Here is a 17,069-nt window from a genome sequence, read left to right on the forward strand (position 1 = left end):
ATTCAGTTACCCCCACTGAATTTAAGGACTCCAGTTCAGAGGCAGAAGTTCCTACCATAATTTCTGACCTTCAAAGAAGAGCAAGCATAAGACTCTACAAGAATTTTGGGGCTCTACTCACAAATTTATTTCTCAAGGTCGTGTGAAAAGTGTTTCCTCTGAACCCTCCTGGGTAACTGAGCAGGTCTTACATGATAAATCCACTCTAAAATTCCAATCTTTCTATGCCTTTGGATACCTTCCTCTACAGTATACCAAAGCAATTATGTCATCTCAATTTTATATAGTGTAAGTTAGCGTTCAGCTCATGTTTCAGTCAAGTCCTTTCTAACCTCTTGAACTATAATACTGAATCCAGAATCCCTGCTTAATGGTTCCATATTGAAAAATTTGGCCTGATTCAATTTTATGTTCTTTCCATCATTATTCCATGCCCTTAATATCCATTCTTATACATATTCCCTTTTTTTGTCTGTATAGATTGAAAGGATTATGCAGTTTTTTTGGAGGGTAGTTCGTTTCCTCATGGATCACACATTGTACCTCAACTTTTGTGGCCTGCTGAGTCTAGGGGTGTTGAGGGTGGGTCCTGAGAAGAACGAGCAGTGTCTTCCAGGCAGCTACTTGGGGGAGGCCATTACAGTTTCCTCGGGCAAAGCAGGGTTAACTCCTCAGATAAGGGTGGAAGGGCAGTTTATACTGGTGAAGAAGATTCAACAGAATGCTCAAGGTCTCCAGATTCATCAGGATCTGCCCATATGTCCCCATTCCAATTTTCAGGATCCATTCCATCCCAATAAATGTCCTCATTTTAATAGCAGACACCTGTAAGTTTGCGAATTCAATTTGCATTGTAATTCAACCACATTCAGAATGAAACCCTGAGTGTGGTTTCCTGCAATCTCAGATAGGTGTCTATAAGAGATAAGGTCTTTTTCAGGGCACGCATGGAAATTTCAGATAATTTATGTGGCATTGAGGTGGGAATTTAAAGCCCTGAGCTATCTTTTCCTTTCTCTACTTTCTCCATTGGAGTTGGAAGTAACCAGTCAGTCTCATTATACTCATTAATTTGACAAACATGGTCTAATGTATCTGGTCACCCAGAACCTTGTCTTTTATAAGTATTTGATAATAGAGTGGTTGTATTTTGTGTATGTCTATCATTCATGGGGTTGTCATGAGTCAAAATTGACTCTAGAGCAACAGGTTAGTTTTGTTTTTTTTTTTAAACCATGCCTTGGACAATCAGTATTCTCTTTACCACTGAAAATAGTCATTAATGCCTTTTAATTTAATCAGATTAGCAAACCAATTCTAGAAACTCCAGATCCAACTCAGAAATTAATCCTTAAGATTTTGGTCCTCTAGAACCACTCTAAGTATCAAAATCTGTGTTCATCAGGGTTCTCCAGAGAAACCGAACCAATAGTATGTGTATGTGTGTGCTTACTTATTTAAAGAGATTTATTTTAAGGTATTGACTCATGAAATTATGGGGGCTGGCAAGTCCAAAGTTTGGAGGAGAGGCAAGAAGATTGGAAACGTAGGTAATTTTGTGTTTGAATGTGTAGGGAAGGCTGGCAGGCTGGAAACTGAGCAGGAGTTGATGCTGTAGTCTTGAGGCAGGATTCCTTCATATCTGGAAACCTCAGTTTTTGCTCTTTAAGCCTTCAACTGATTGGATGAGACCAACCTGCGTTATAGAGGGCAATCTTCTTTAATTAATATCAAGTGATTGTAGATGTTAAGCACATGTACTAAATGCCTTCATAGCAACACTTACATTGGGTGTTAGTGGTTGCCTTCAAGTTGATTCTGACTCATGGAAACCCCAAGTGAACATGGTAGAACTGCACTCTATAGGGTTTTCAAGGCTGTCACCTTTCAGAAACAGATTGCCTGGCCTTACTTCTGGGGCACCTCTGGATGGGTTTGAGCTGCCAAACTTTCAGCTGGTAGTCTAGTGCTTAACCATTTGCTCCACCAAGTGACTCCTACACTTACATTAGTGTTTGATTAAATAACTGGGCACTATATCCTCGCCAACTTGACTTATAAAGTTAACCATCACGATGGCCTACGATATACCCAGAACAATACACCTGCATCCTGGAGATGGAGAGACAAAAGTCACAAGGTCTGCCCCTCAGAGACTCACAGCTTAGTGCTCCACAGGGGTGAAGCCATAGTGATGAGAGCAACTAAGGACGGACTCATCACTCAAACTGGAAGAATCATGGGAAGCTTTCAGGATGATGCATATCCATTTGGAAGTGTGTTTGCTTGTTTCCCAGGAAAAAATCTTTTTTAATCTCCTTCTCGAAGTCTTTGGTCGTATGTTTTGGTAGAGCATTTTAATGCAATCACAGATCAGTGACTTAAAAGATGGCAGTTATACATGGATTGACTAGATTAATATATATGGAAAATAGCAGCAGTGGAGAGCTTGTTCTAATGCAAATCAATCAGTATTGCTATGGGTAATTTTGAATCAAAGTATTAGACCAATAATGATGATAATGAGAATAATATCAATAGTTTAGGTCACATCAGCTCTAGTAGCATTAATTCTTAATTTGAATAACCAACATAAAAAAGGGAAAAAGCTTTCAAAACGTGCAGTGTTCTGTTTATGTTTGAATCGTCTAGTATGGAACAGTGGTTGAAAAAAGGTCTCTGGAGTCATACTGACCTGGATTTTAGTTGTTACTTGTTCATTACTTGCTCTACGACTGTGCTAAGTAACTTCTTAACAAAAAATTTCTTCATTTCTAAAGATGAGAGAATGATGATTTGTTTTATAGGACTGTAGGTATCCAAGCTTAGAAGGTGCTTAGCACAGTGTGTGACATATAGCAATATTCATTATATGTTAGCAATTGCTAGAAATAAAAATTGCCAACATTAAGAAAATAAAAAAATGTAAATACAGTATAAAAATACTTGTCTACCCTAATGTCTAGGAGCCCTGGTGGAGCAACAGTTAAGCACTAACCACTTTGGGCTGCTAACCAAAAGGCTGGTGGTTGAATCCACCCAGCCATTCTGCAGGAGAAAAACCTGGCAATTTGCTCCTGTAAAGAAGACAACCTAGAAAGAACCCTATAGGGCATTTCTACTCTGCCACATGGGGTTGCTATGGGTCCAAATTGACTGGTTGGCAGTAACAACAACAACGATTACCACATCCTAAAATCTAGTAATCCAGTAAGGACCACCTGCATAAAGTCCACTAATCCGCAGTTTTCCTTAAGCCTGGTAATCATAGGAACCATTCAGGAGTTAAAAAAAAAAAAAATGATTCTCTATCCTGGTTGACACAGTGGCTGCAACGATGGGCTCAAGCATAACAATGATTGTGAGGCTGGCACGGGACCGGGCAGTGTTTCATTCTGTTGTACACAGGGTCGCTTTGAGTAGGACTCGACTTGAGGGCACCTAACAGCAATAATTCTTATTCTACATCTTTTGAATTAGAAACTTTAGAGTAGATCTGGGAATTTGCATTTAAAACAGAAATCAAAACACATAAACAAACAAAAACCTCCCTAGGTGTGGAAACCACTAAAGCCCTTAAAGATGCTAAGGTTGTGAAAACTCTCCTTAAATTTAGAGAACCGCCATCTTTCAGAACAAAAGAACCCTCATCTGCCTTCTGAACAGTATCAGTCAAGGTATTTGTGGTAAGTCAACATGCCAGAAAATAGAAGCTTCTGTGGTTCATACATGTAATTTATATAACCAAGTCTCCCAGTGTATATTCTATTGTCTTTTTTTTCAGATTAAAACCCAAATTAGTCTTTCAGTATATTACAATCTGGTTTCTTTTTAAATAAAATCATAATTTTTTTTTTTTTTTTACTTTCCTCAGAAGCATTGTTTTTCCTTCATCAAGCATCCGCTTTCATCCTCCTTTAGACACAAGCCCCACCATTTCATGGGCATGAGCTAAGAACAGTCTTATTGAGAAGAGAGAAACATTTAGAATAATAGGGGTTGTTACACACAGTAACAAATGAAATACATCTTTTGTAAATAACTCCCACCAGAAATCTTATATTTCCAGGCATCTCTGCATATACCTTCATATAACAACTTTTGCGTTCGTAAAATATTCACTGAAGGCAGCTCTGCAGTTTTATAGAAAAACAACGTGCCAGGGATGCAAGAATCTTGCCAGTTCTGTGAAAAATGACACCAATTAAAGCTTAAATTGCTTGTTTTCTCATAAGGTACATATTTTCATAACTTTGAAATCAAATAATTGCTGCTTTTATATTAAATACAATAAAACAAAAAGGATGCTAGATTAGACGAACTGCTACAAGCATTTTAATATAATTTTCCCACCATTTAAAGTCACAAAATATGGAAAACAAGTCAAGTATGCAAAGTTCCAAGGAGATAGAGAAACTCCTTCAGATTATTACATCATTTGTCTTTTGTGTCAGGAAATGTGTATATGATTTCATTGTTTGATTAAATGCCAAAAAAAGGCACATTGCTCTTATCTAACTGATTACAGATTTTATTCATATGAAAAAGTATTTGTTAATGCTTTACCATTAGGAGATTTCTTTCTTCTTTTTTTTAAAGTTTCAAACATGCATTTCCCAAAAAATAATCTTCTAACTTCCCAGGCTTCATTTCTTTATTTTACATTAACAATACATGGTACTCAAATTTCCCATAGTGAAGCCCAGTCCGTAACGATTTCATACCTGCAAACTGAGCAAACAATTCTTTTCTGACCGAGCAGTGTGTGTGTGCTTGTGTGCATATTCTGAAATATATCATACCAATTTTCAAAAACATTAAGGAAAAGAGTTTTAACATGTTGAGGTACCTAAAAATCAAAGGTTTTTATTACACGTCTCTGGGGCATTACTAATCAGAGAGGAAAATAGACTTTTAAGTCTGAATCAAGTGTTACAACATATATATATTTCATTTAAATCCTTCTATGTGATAATTCTTTAATATATTTATGTAAAGCTACTATTAAACCGAAGAGTTATTTTAATTTTCTTAGGTAGCACAATAGTGTTAATAAACTTGTGACATTTATTAAAAATATGTAAAAGTGCTCATACAGATGCTCCTATTTGTATCTGGGGTGCCCAAGTGACAGCTATGGCTTCAGAGAGAGATACCATGTGCTTTTCATGGTATAAACTAGCTGTTTGCATTAATAATAAGCTTGTGCTGAAGCCAATTTGAGGCTACATCGAGGGATTTCAAGGTCATTTGCCAATGGCCTGGCCTCCATTAACTTCCTCGGTAAAAGTCCCAATGATCCTTATTTTGGCCTTGAGTGTGGGTTATCAAAATCATCCCTCTTAATATTTCCACATAAATAGCTTGTTTCCTTAAATAGTTATTATGTTCAGTGGGGACAGTTTCTGGAAGCTTCTCAGTTCCATAGAAAAATGCATTTGAACAAGTCCATTATTTTAAAATGTATCTATATTTGGGAAAAGTAGACTTTACGAATGCTATGAGTATTTAATTAGAAGACATTAAAGACAGCTAAATGCCCTTCTTGTCATGGGGAGCATGAAGTGATATAAAACAGTGGGATTCCCAAAATATTGGGATTGTCAGTTTGTTAAAAGATGAGTAAGAAAGTAGGGGGAGTAATTATGCTATGTTGGCGTACACAGGCCTTTTTTTTTTTTAAATCATTCAATTGTTTAACAGTAATAAAAACTTTTGAGATTAACCCCTTACGTTTCTTCCTTTTCCACACTCTTTTGGAAAAGTCCACCCCCTCCCCAACAAGAATTGTTACTTACATTAAATCGTGTAAACATTGAAGCACTTTAACAAAGAGGGTTTGGAAGAGATTGGTGAGGAGGACCGAAGAAGAATAGACCTTATTTATTTTGTTATTTAAACCTGAGTTACATTACACCATCTTACATTTAAGAGGCAGCCCACTAATGCAAGCGAGGGTGTCTCCTGCAACGAGACAAAGATTAATGCCATCTGTACTGGGATGCACCACCACAGTTCAGAATTCTGTGGCGCCATGACGCCCCTGTTTTATATGGTGGTGTGCCAAGAGAAAATTACTTAAACCAATTGTGAATGCATTCCTTTTTTTTTTTTTTTTACTTTTTATACAACCACATTTATGTAAGTAAATAGTATAATGAATATTTTTAAAATGATCCATCATTTTGAATTCACCTAGTTTGTATAAAATGCAACGTACAGTTTTTTCTCTTGCAAGACAGACTTTCACATGGGAACGTTCAATGTTTCCGCCCTATGAAAAAGATTTCTCATAGACAACCAACCACAACTGGAATAGATTCTTTTAAACATATTGTAATGTGAGAATTCTCTTCAGCTGGAGGGTGTTTTATTCTTTAAATTGAAAGCCGTTGTTCCTCAGAACTAGTATGACATTGTAATGCATGACGTGCTAGTCACTCTTTATATGCAGAAACTGATATGCTTAACCTACATATTAAATATTGAAATGCTATGTGATATTTGAAACTCCTTCAGTGTTTCAGGTTTGTGTACTTGGTAATTGAAGTTACCTGTCACAGAGACGTATGGGGATCACAAAGAGCTTAGGGAATATACAGTGAGAATCATCTCTCTTTTATCTAGCTTTAACCTAACTTGTTGGGTTAAAAGATGACGACTTCAGTAACCAATAATTTTGGGGCAGTAATTTATATCATAAAACCATCACCTCTCACATTCAACAATTAGCTCAGTTTGTTCACAAACAACACAAAAAGACAGTGAATGTTGAAACTAAAACTTATTTCATTGCTCCTTAGAGAGCAGTTTCTTCCCAGAGTTGAGATCATTTATAGGAGATTTTGGTTAAACAGTTTTTCTGAATTTGATCATTATACTTTTCCGAAAGGTGCTTTTATTTCCTCATCCAATGGAAATGTGCATATATGTGCAAACACATACAGATTCCTTAAGTCAATATTTTGTTTATTATTGTTTTTAGTAAAAGTGTTTAATTAACATGTCACCATTTTGAAAGATTATTTAATTTCTGGTAGTTTATTTCTCTGACCTGAAAAGCAATGTGTTTTATTTCTCTCTATTTTTTTATGAGTTGTCTGCTTATTACTCTTGCTCATTTATCTCATCTGTAGAATGAATAATAGTACCTAATTTATAGGGTTCTTTTCAGGATTAAAGAAGATTTTTTTGAAGGAAGTAGCACAGTATTTAGATAGATACAAGGACAGATTACCCAATAAGCAAGGTAAGCACTGGCTTACAAGTGCTTACTTGCTAACTGTAGTGCACAATTTCAAGATGTGGTAAAATCTGGCATACCTTGCTTACAGGTTAATTCACCATAGACAGGCAGACAGGTAGGTAGATAGATAGATAGGTAGATGCCGTTGAGTCAACTCCAAATTATGGTGACAGTAGAACAAAATGTTTGTCTGGTTCTGTGTCATCGTCATGATCGCCAGCATGTTTGAGTCCATCATTGTTGCTATTGTGCCAATCCGTCACACTGAGGGTCTCCCTTGGCATCATTGGGCCTCTATTCACCAAACTTTGCGTCCTTCTCCAGAGATTAATCCCTCCTGATGATGTGTCCAAAGCAAGCGGGTTGGACGATGTCCTGTTGTAATCCATGAGGTTTTCATTAGCTAATTTTTGGAAGTAGATCACCAGACCTTTCTTCCTAGTCTATCTTAATCTGGGATCTCTGCTGCAACTGCCACCATGGGTGACCCTGCACATATTTGAAAAACGAGTGGCCTAGCTTCCAGCATGGAAGTCCTTCATGTGGTTTGTTTGTTTATTTATTTATTACCTCATTTTTTTCCCCTTTCTATTACTCCCTGTCCTGGATGTGCAAATGCTGGCTGAATGCCTACAGATTGTTTTTGAGCCAAACAGATCATATTATTTCTCTCATGAGGCAGAGCTAAACTACCTCATATTTTAAGTTCTTTGTGCTCATCATTTTGTCACAGAGACTAATCGATTAATTCCTTGGTTTAATGAGTTAGGTGCAAGGACCTTCTTCTGGGTACAGGAGACTCAGTAGGACACATACAGGTATAATTCAAAATTTTAACTTTTTGTTTCTTTTTGTGATCAATTTCCCATACCATGTGCATTAAATGTATTTTAGTTTACCTTAAAACTTTTTCTTGTTTCCACTTTAATTAGAGATTATACTGGCAGATGCAGATTCGTATGAAAATCAAACGCTGCCTAAAAAGATTTTTTGAACGTCCAATATGCTTAATTTTTAGTGCTATATATTCTTAATCCATCAGCGTAAATCTAAGGTTTTCTCTTCTAATAGCTTATAGTTGGAGATACAATCCAAAGGAGAATGAAATTCTTAACGTCATGCCACACGGCAATCAACAAGGTTGCATAGGTGAGTTTGTAACAGATTACAAAATGATTGCATAAAGATTACAATTTCAATCATACTTTTCATCTGTGAACCATTTTTTTTCTCCAGAAATGGTAAGTCTTATATCTCATGGAAATCAGACTTGGTTTTTTATTGGAATTAAATTTGCATAAGGCCGAAAACTGTGCTTTCACTTAAGTGTCAAGCATATGGGAGCGATCAATAAATAGAAATCAAGAGTATACAAAATTATAATGTCCAGCTTGTAGTGGCTTTTGTGAGAGCAAGATAGGGGGGTTGGCTGTATAGATCTTTTGTTTTCACTCCCCTCTAAAACTTGGTGCCTCCATACATAGTTAATTCTAGTGTTTCCCTGTCTGTATTAACTCATGTTACTGTCTCTGTGTTGGAGTCTTTATCGAAGGATGTACTTCTTATTAATCTTGGTGTCCACCATCTTCTAGGAAAGTGATTTGTACATAGAAGATGATTGAAGTTGAGTGAGGGAACTGAGGGAGAGTATGAATGTTCTGGGTTTCTTGGCAAAACAGTGGATAAATTGAGACTAGACCTCAAGGTTGTTGAATTTCAGACCCTAGACATAGTCATTAATTGCACATGTATTATTTATCTTCATCATCCCAGCATTGCAAAATGAGGTTTTTTAATGATCAAGTAATAATATTTTTGGCCATGCAAGATTATCTCATAACCTCCAGCACAGTCATGCTGATAGGATGGTCTCAGCCCTTCCCAACCAGGCCTCCTAAATACAACACAGTTTATTGGGTGCAAGAGCCTTTTGAGTGAGCTCATAATCAATGCTCACTCTTTCTCTCCTTCATGAAGAGTAAACATCTCATGGCAGTCAGAAGTGGCATGGGCCCTCAGAACGTGAATCAAATCTCTCTTAGCTCTGATACTGTGTTTTGTTTTCAGTATTTGTCTTTATCTTTCAGCTGCTTGGAAGTTTGGCTACATTTGTGCAAAGAAAAGGTATGCACAGTTGATTTAGAGTGAGGGCTTCTTTATAACTGAAATCTGCATATGTAAGCATGTTTGCTTTCAAAGTCTTTGAAACATTAACATCTTATTCACTGCAATATACAATTTAGCAGTGTGGAATATATGACTGTTTGGAGAAAGTCCTTAGAAGTTTCTTGATTGTGCCATGTATTTTATAAACATGAATTTCCCAAGATTTGCAAGAAGGTCATGGATTTGATCTGTGACCTCAGTGTCATGATAATTTTGGCAACTTTTCCATGCCCAGTCCTTGGATCTCTCCCTCCGCTCATGTATAACCACTTCAATGCTGGCTCATCAAATGTGCACAGCCCTGCCTCTTTCTTGTGAGAGTAAACATTTCATCAAATAAAAACAGTTTCACGACTAGGGTTTCCTTGGCCAGAGTTAAAATAAAAGCTTTCCCCTTATGTAATTAAGGCAGAGACAACTGTAGACATGTTTTAAATCCTTAAAAGTTTCAATCCTTCTACAGTCCCCAAGTGCCCCACTGGAGCCAAAGTCATCTTAATTATGTATTCTAGGTGGAAGGCAAATGACCAAATCCTTCCTCGTGTGGACTTCAAAGTCTTTCAATTCTCATCCACATCTCCTTGGTCTTTCTTTCACTTAATATTAAGTGTTCTATGATTATCCTTAAGCATTCTATTGATGTTCCACATTTTATGTAAAAGAATAGAAATTGGCTGAATAAATCAATGATTGAGACCACCTTTCCACAATGCCCAAGTCCTTCACTGAAAGTGGAACACTCCTTGTTAGTAAAATAATTTATTGCTTCATTGCCTTAGTCAAAGGGAGCTTGAAGGTTCTAGGTGACAGGAAAATAGTACAGTATGCCCACTGCACCCAAAACCATTTTTATAAATGAAATCAATATAGCATCCATGGCAGCTTGTGGAAATCAGCTATTAAAAATTGTTTGTGTGTAATCTTAAAGGAATATGTGCATGGTGGAGAGGGTGTGTGTGTGTGTTTGTGTGGATGAAGAGAAGAAGGGAGTAGTGAGGGACTGATAAGTGAATGTATCTAATTCTTGAGAACCTGCTATATACCAGTCGCATATGTGAGCATAGAAGGTGTAAGAGGAGACCTAGTGGAGCAATGGTTAAAAGCGCCACTGCTAACCAGAAGATCAGCAGATCAAATCTACCAGCGGCTCCTTGGAAACCCTATGGGACAGTTCTACTCTGTCCTATAGGGTTGCTACGAGTTGGAAATGACTCAATGGCAGTGGTTTTTTGTTGTCGTTTTGTTTGTTTGTTTGTTTGTTTAGAGATGTAATAAGGCATACATGATTCCCAACATCGTTGACCTGGTGGACTAAATGTGGGTGATAGACAATAAACTGAACGAATAAAGATTCATACAGAATCTGGGAAATGTTAGAAGAAATAAAAGAGAGTGATGGCAAGGAAAAGGAGGGAGTTCTTTTATACAGGAGAGGACTCTGAAAAGGTGATGTTCAAAATGAATTCAGACTTATGAGATGGAGCCAGTCATGTGAAGAAAAGCGGAAAGAGCTCTTCAGAAGAGAAAATACGAACACCCCGAGGTGGGAATGTACTAGAGCACAGTAACTTGGCCTGGGGGTTTGTGGAAGAGTTGGTATTTTGGGCATAGCTGATGCAGATGATGGATCATCAGCTGGGTCATCTACGGGCATCGCCTGGATCAGCTATGTCCTTGACCCTAATTGGCACATGCGACTGTCTCATTCCTGGCAGAAAACAGATGGCACAAATGGGCTAATAAAGGAGAGTTTAATAAGGGATTGTTTACAAAGCTGTGGTCAGTATTTAGGAAAATGATAAGGATTGTTACAGTAACCAGTTTCTAGAAAGAAGAGGGAGCCTTTGCCACTCCGTGCCTAAAGGTCAAATAAGAGAAGTTACAGCAGCTCAGAGAGGGTATCTATATAGATAGGGCTGCTTACTGCAACAGAGGGACACAATCTGCCCACAGTGACCTGGCAGGGGTATTCGGGAGAATAAATACCTTAGCTTCATTCTCCTCTAGTCCTTGGCTACACTCTACCAGTAAACCTAACCAGAAGGCAGAGGGTAAAGGGAATTTGTTGACAACATCTATACTGGTCACTTTCCAAAGCACAGAGCAGGATTGAAAAGGACGTAAAGTAGTTCTGGGAGGACTAAGAAAACATATCCAGTACAGCAGTCTTTCTAATTTCCTCCGCAGTGCTAGTCACTGACTCACCTGGGGTTGTTTCAGAATGCAGAGTCCAAGGGGCATCACAGTACCTCACCGTACATGGGATGACTCTGACGTTGGTAGACTGCATGATAACCTAGTGAGTGAGGAGCCATCATGTTTATTCCTAAAAAAATCTCTGTTGCTGTGTGACTTAGGTGAAGAATTATGTCCCAAGAGCAGAATAGGTAGCCCCTTTTGAGTGTTACTATTGGAGCCCTGGTGGCACAGTAGTTAAGAACTCAGCCTCTAACCAAAAGGTCAGCAGTTGGAGTTCACCAGCTGCTCCTTGGAAACCCTATAGGGTGGTTCTACTCTGTCTTACAGGGTCGCTATGAGGTAGAATTGACTTGAAGTCAATGGGTTTGGATTTTTTTGTTTTTTGGTTATCTACCAGTGCAGTGGTTCAGAGCTCAGCTGCTAGCCAAAAGGTCAGCAGTTCAAATCTACCAGCTGCTCCCTGGAAACCCTATGGGGCAGTTCTGCTCTGTCCTATAGGGTTGCTATGAGTCGGAATCGACTCGATAGCAACCAGCTAGGGTTTGGTGTTGGTTATCTACCAGTAACCAACAGTCTCTGTACTCTTTATGTTTCTAATTTTGACCAAATTGGTCTAAAGAACAATATCAAGAACAAAAAATTAAAAAAGCCTAAAGCCACAGGATAGTAAAGTTATGATATGTAACCCTTTTCTTATTCATTTCTCATCTGAGATAGTCTTGAAGTTTTGGAAAAACAAGCTGATGTTACTTTCTTCTCAGATTTCCATCTTGGATGTAGCCTCACAGGTAACTGCGTTCACTTGCTGATGCTCTGTTACCTACTCAGCAGCAAAACATACAAAGGAAAAGGAATATTGTAGGATATCTGTGAAGGGAGATTTTAACTTGTCTGGAATTTGAAAAAGAAAATGTTTTGGGCTCTCCGATCACCATATTTGCTGAAAGCCAGGGGCAGGGAAAGGAGGCATGGTATCTTCTTTGCACCAATATTCCTTGCCCACTGTTGTCTAGAGTAATGGTTCCTAATTCATTAGTTTATCATTGAGCAGTGGCCATTCACCTCTCCAAATCCCCACCCTCTGTATTCTAAGCCTTGCAAATTGTCATTTGAACTTTTGGCTCACTGCGAGTAGGGGGGTACGGAAAATAGCACACTATGATAACCTGCTCATATCTGGCTATAATCACTCAGTCCGTCAACTTCACCATCAGCAAGCTGTCACTAAATCCTGCTGATCCTACTGCACTGGGGAAAGTTAAAAACAGAAAACAAAACAAAACAAAAAAACTCAGTCCAAAAAACTGGAGTCAATTTATGATGCCATCAGGAAATGTGAATGTCTTTCAAGAATGGGTTCTCAGCAGTCCCACAGGTGATTATATAGTTAACAGCTCAAGGTTCTGATTCAGGGGGATATCAGATGGTATTGCTGTTGTTAGGTGCGATCAAGTCAGTTCTGACTCATAGCAACCCTATGTGCAACAGATGTTAGACATAGATAAAACCTGTTTCTAAGTTTTGCTTTGAGTAGGCACGCATTTTCAGTTTGTACTGCAAGTAGGATGTAAGTCTGTCTGCCAAAACATGTTCAAGGTGACCCTTTCACCACAACTTACCAGAGAACAGTGGTTCCCCTGGAAAGAACACTGTAGTTAGTCAGGTGTATTGGTAAATAGTTAACAATTGGCTCTCTGGGGGGAAAAATCCTAGTTTTTAGCTTTTGCCAATTTTTATGGTGTTAATACTTCTGCCCTGGCCAATTTTAAGCTACCACCACAGTGCTGCTGAACTTAGCTTTGGAAAGAGATGCACCTAATTGGCTCTGGCAAGCAGTGCAAGCCAACTCCAGCATACCACTGGTAGTAGGTGAAACTCAAAAGCAGAACCTTCAAGTTAGAGTAGCAGAGTGCTAATCCAAGTCATTCTAGGTGTCAACAGAGGCACCAGCAACTTGCAGAGCATGTCGGAGGAAAGCTGAGCTCTATTTAGAGTTTAGCCAATAATTGCTCAAATAATCCAATTGATAAAAGCAACCCTTTGCACAAATGGGTAAACACAGGAGAAGAATTTTCTAAAGCAAGTAATGTATACCACAAAGAATGGAGAAGACTATGTGGGATAAAAACAGAGCAACATAGTGGAAAGGATTCAAACTAATTTGAACAAATTAATTTTCTTGAACACAGCGTTCCCCCCCCTCCCTTTTTTTAGAGGAGTGGTTTGTTTTTAATTTTATTATCTTGAGGAAACAATATGATCAGAATCCACTATCTGTCCTTTAAAGTATGTAAACATACATATAGTAAACTATCTATCTTTTCCATTACAGATGATGAGCTCCTTCATCCTCAGCAAATCATTTTTTTGTCTAGAAATAAAGAACCCATATGGGTATTGTTATGCAGGACTACTGGGACTGAATTGGCCCTGCTCGCCTATTAGAGTTAAGATTCCAAAGCAAAGCCAAAGCCACTACTCCCTCCTTGCATCCTTAATTGAAAATGCCTTTTTCTTGTCAGGGTATGTCACACATAGTGCCTGAAATTTCCATCATCTCCATTATTAAAACTGAGAGGGGAAAGCGGTCGTCTTCCTCCCTTTACCGTTAGCGTGACTCCTTGGAAGTGATTGATACAGAGGTTTGAACACAGGAGCGGTGGGCAAGTGTGAGAAAAGAGACGGGTGCCTTCTTTGCTTCTTTGGTAGCTCAGGCATCCCAGCCAAAAGTCTTTGTTGTGCACTCTGCTACACAGACTGGCTTTGGTGATGGAAAACAAGGGTTTGCCTTCAGTTCCTTAGGGTACCCATGGCTGCGTCTTTCCACTGGCCTCTTGCAGGTGACAATTTGCCATTTGGAATATGCTTTCTCTATATATTCATCCAAATTAATTTTAAATAAAAAGGCTGAAATCAATAGAGTGCAGTTTCATTAACAGTAAAAATTTGTTCTAATTACTGCTCCCACCAGCTGTCAGTTTGTTGTCTTGTGGTGGCTTATGTGTTGTCATGATGCTGAAGGCTACACCATCAGCAGGCTCACCCATGTTGGACGGTGCTTCCAGACTAAGATAGACTAGGAAGAAAAGCCTGGCGATCTACTTCTTAAAATTAGTGAAAATCGAATGGATCATAATGATAGACTCAAGCTTACTAATGATCATGAAGATGGCTTAAGACTGGACAGTGTTTGATCAAAACAATAACCTAGTGACATGCAGAAGAATTATTCTATTAATCCTATTCATAGATTAGAAAACTAAGTCTCAGAAAGATTAGTTGTGGTTGGTAAGTGAAAGATTAAGAACTTGAACCCATATCTTTTGATTCTACATCACTGTAATCCATGTCCTTTCTAAAATATACTATATGAAGGAGAATATGGCATCACGATTGGAGGAAGACTCATTAACAACCTGGGATATGCACATGACAAGTCCTTGCTTGCTGAAAGTGAAGACGACTTGAAGCACTTGCTGATGAAGATCAAAGACTTCAGCCTTCAATATGGATTCCACCTCAACATACAGAAAACAAAAATTCCTCACAGCTGCACCAATAAGCAACACCATGATAAACAGAGAAAATATATTGAAGTTGTGAAGGATTTTGTTTTACTTGTATCCACAATCAATACCCATGGTAGCAGCAGAGAAGAAATCAGAGGGTGCGTTGCTTTGGGCACATCTACTGCAAAAAAAATTCTTTAAAGTGTTGGGAAGCAAAGATGTCACTTTAAGGACTAAGTTGCACCTGGCCCAAGCCATGGTATTTTCAATCACCTCATATGCATGCATAAGCTGGACAATGAATAAGGAAGACTGAAGCCTTTGAATTATTTTGTTGACAAAGAATATTGAATATATAACAGACTGCCAGAAGAATAAACAAATCAGTCATGGAAAAAGTATATCCAGAATGCTCATTAAAAGCAAGGATGGCAAGACTTTGTCTCACATACTTTGGACATGTTTTCAGGAGGAATCAGTCCCCGGGAAAGGACATCATGCTTGATAAAGTAGAGAGTCAGTGAAAAAGAGGAAGACCCTCAATGAAATGGATCTACACAGTGGCTGCAACAATGGACTCAAGCATAACAATGATTGTGACGGTAGCCCAGGACCACGTAGTGTTTTGTTCTGTGGTACTTGGGGTTGCTATGGGTTGGAATCAACTCAATGACTCGTAATAACAACAACAACATACTCAATTTGAAAGACATCTCAATTTTTTTTTTCAGTATTTCAACTGGAGGCATGCCAGAGTCACCTGACCTCATCTAACTTCACAAAGTGGAAGGAAAATCAAGATCTAATCACCAATGCTGATTCCTGTGAGGTGGAGGTCAGACATGCCTTCTCTCTCTTGCCATCTTTACCAATTCTGATACCAACCATCCCTCCCATGGCACCCTCTACTTCTCTGCTGTGTTCGATAATTCATTGCAACGGCTACACAGAACTCACAGACAATACTCACTACTGTGGGGTTTAGTAGAGAAGTGTTGTTTGTTCTTGTTAGGTGCCGTCAAGTTGGTTCCGACTCATAGTGACCCTATGCACAACAGAACGAAACACTGCCCGGTCCTGTGCCATCCTCACAATCGTTGTTATGCTTGAGCTCATTGTTGCAGCCACTGTGTCAATCCACCTCGTTGAGGGTCTTCCTCTTTTTCGCTGACCCTGTACTCTGCCAAACATGATGTCCTTCTCCAGGGACTGATACCTCCTGACTACATGCCCAAAATATGTAAGATGCAGTCTCGCCATCCATGCTTCTTAGGAGCATTCTGGTTATACTTCTTCCAAGATAGATTTGTATGTTTTTTTTGGCAGTCAGTGGTATATTCAATATTCTTTGCCAACACCACAATTCAAAGGTGCCCATTCTTCTTCAGTCTTCCTTATTCATTGTCATGCTTCACATGCATATGATGCTTGGGTTAGTCTTCAAGGTGACATCTTTGCTTTTCAACACTTAATGAGGTCCTTTGCACCAGATTTACCCAGTGCAATGCATCGTTTGATTTCTTGGCTGCTGCTTCCACGGCTGTTGATTGCGGATCTAAGTAAAATGAAATCCTTGACAACTTCAATCTCTCCTCCATTTATTACAATGTTGCTTATTGGTCCAGTTGTGAGGATTTTTGTTTTCTTTATGTTGAGGTGCAATTCATACTGAAGGCTGTGGTCTCTGAGCTTCATTAGTAAGTGCTTCAAGTCCTCTTCACTTTCAGCAAACAAGGTTGTGTCATCTGAATAATGCAGGTTGTTAATGAGTCTTCCTCCAATCATGATGCCTCATTCTTCATATAGTCCAGCTTCTTGGATTATTATCTCAGCATACAGATTGAATGGGTATGGTGAAAAGACACAACCCTGATACACACCTTCGCTGCCTTTAAACCAATCAGTATCCCCTTGTTCTGTCCCAACGACTGCCTCTTGATCTATGTAAA

The 17,069-nt window shown here is 38.6% G+C and overlaps 1 long non-coding RNA gene across 1 annotated transcript; it reads left to right on the plus strand.

Annotated features, from left to right (window-relative positions):
- The first annotated feature begins 8,342 nt into the window (after window positions 1-8,342).
- On the plus strand, window positions 8,343-15,862 carry LOC126078428 (uncharacterized). Its single transcript, XR_007518036.1, has 3 exons — window positions 8,343-8,395; window positions 9,334-9,370; window positions 15,852-15,862. It is a non-coding gene; the product is annotated as an uncharacterized LOC126078428 (long non-coding RNA).
- Window positions 15,863-17,069: the final 1,207 nt, after the last annotated feature.

Source organism: Elephas maximus, chromosome 6 (genome assembly GCF_024166365.1).
Source record: "Elephas maximus indicus isolate mEleMax1 chromosome 6, mEleMax1 primary haplotype, whole genome shotgun sequence".
Classification (NCBI taxonomy): Eukaryota; Metazoa; Chordata; class Mammalia; order Proboscidea; family Elephantidae; genus Elephas; species Elephas maximus.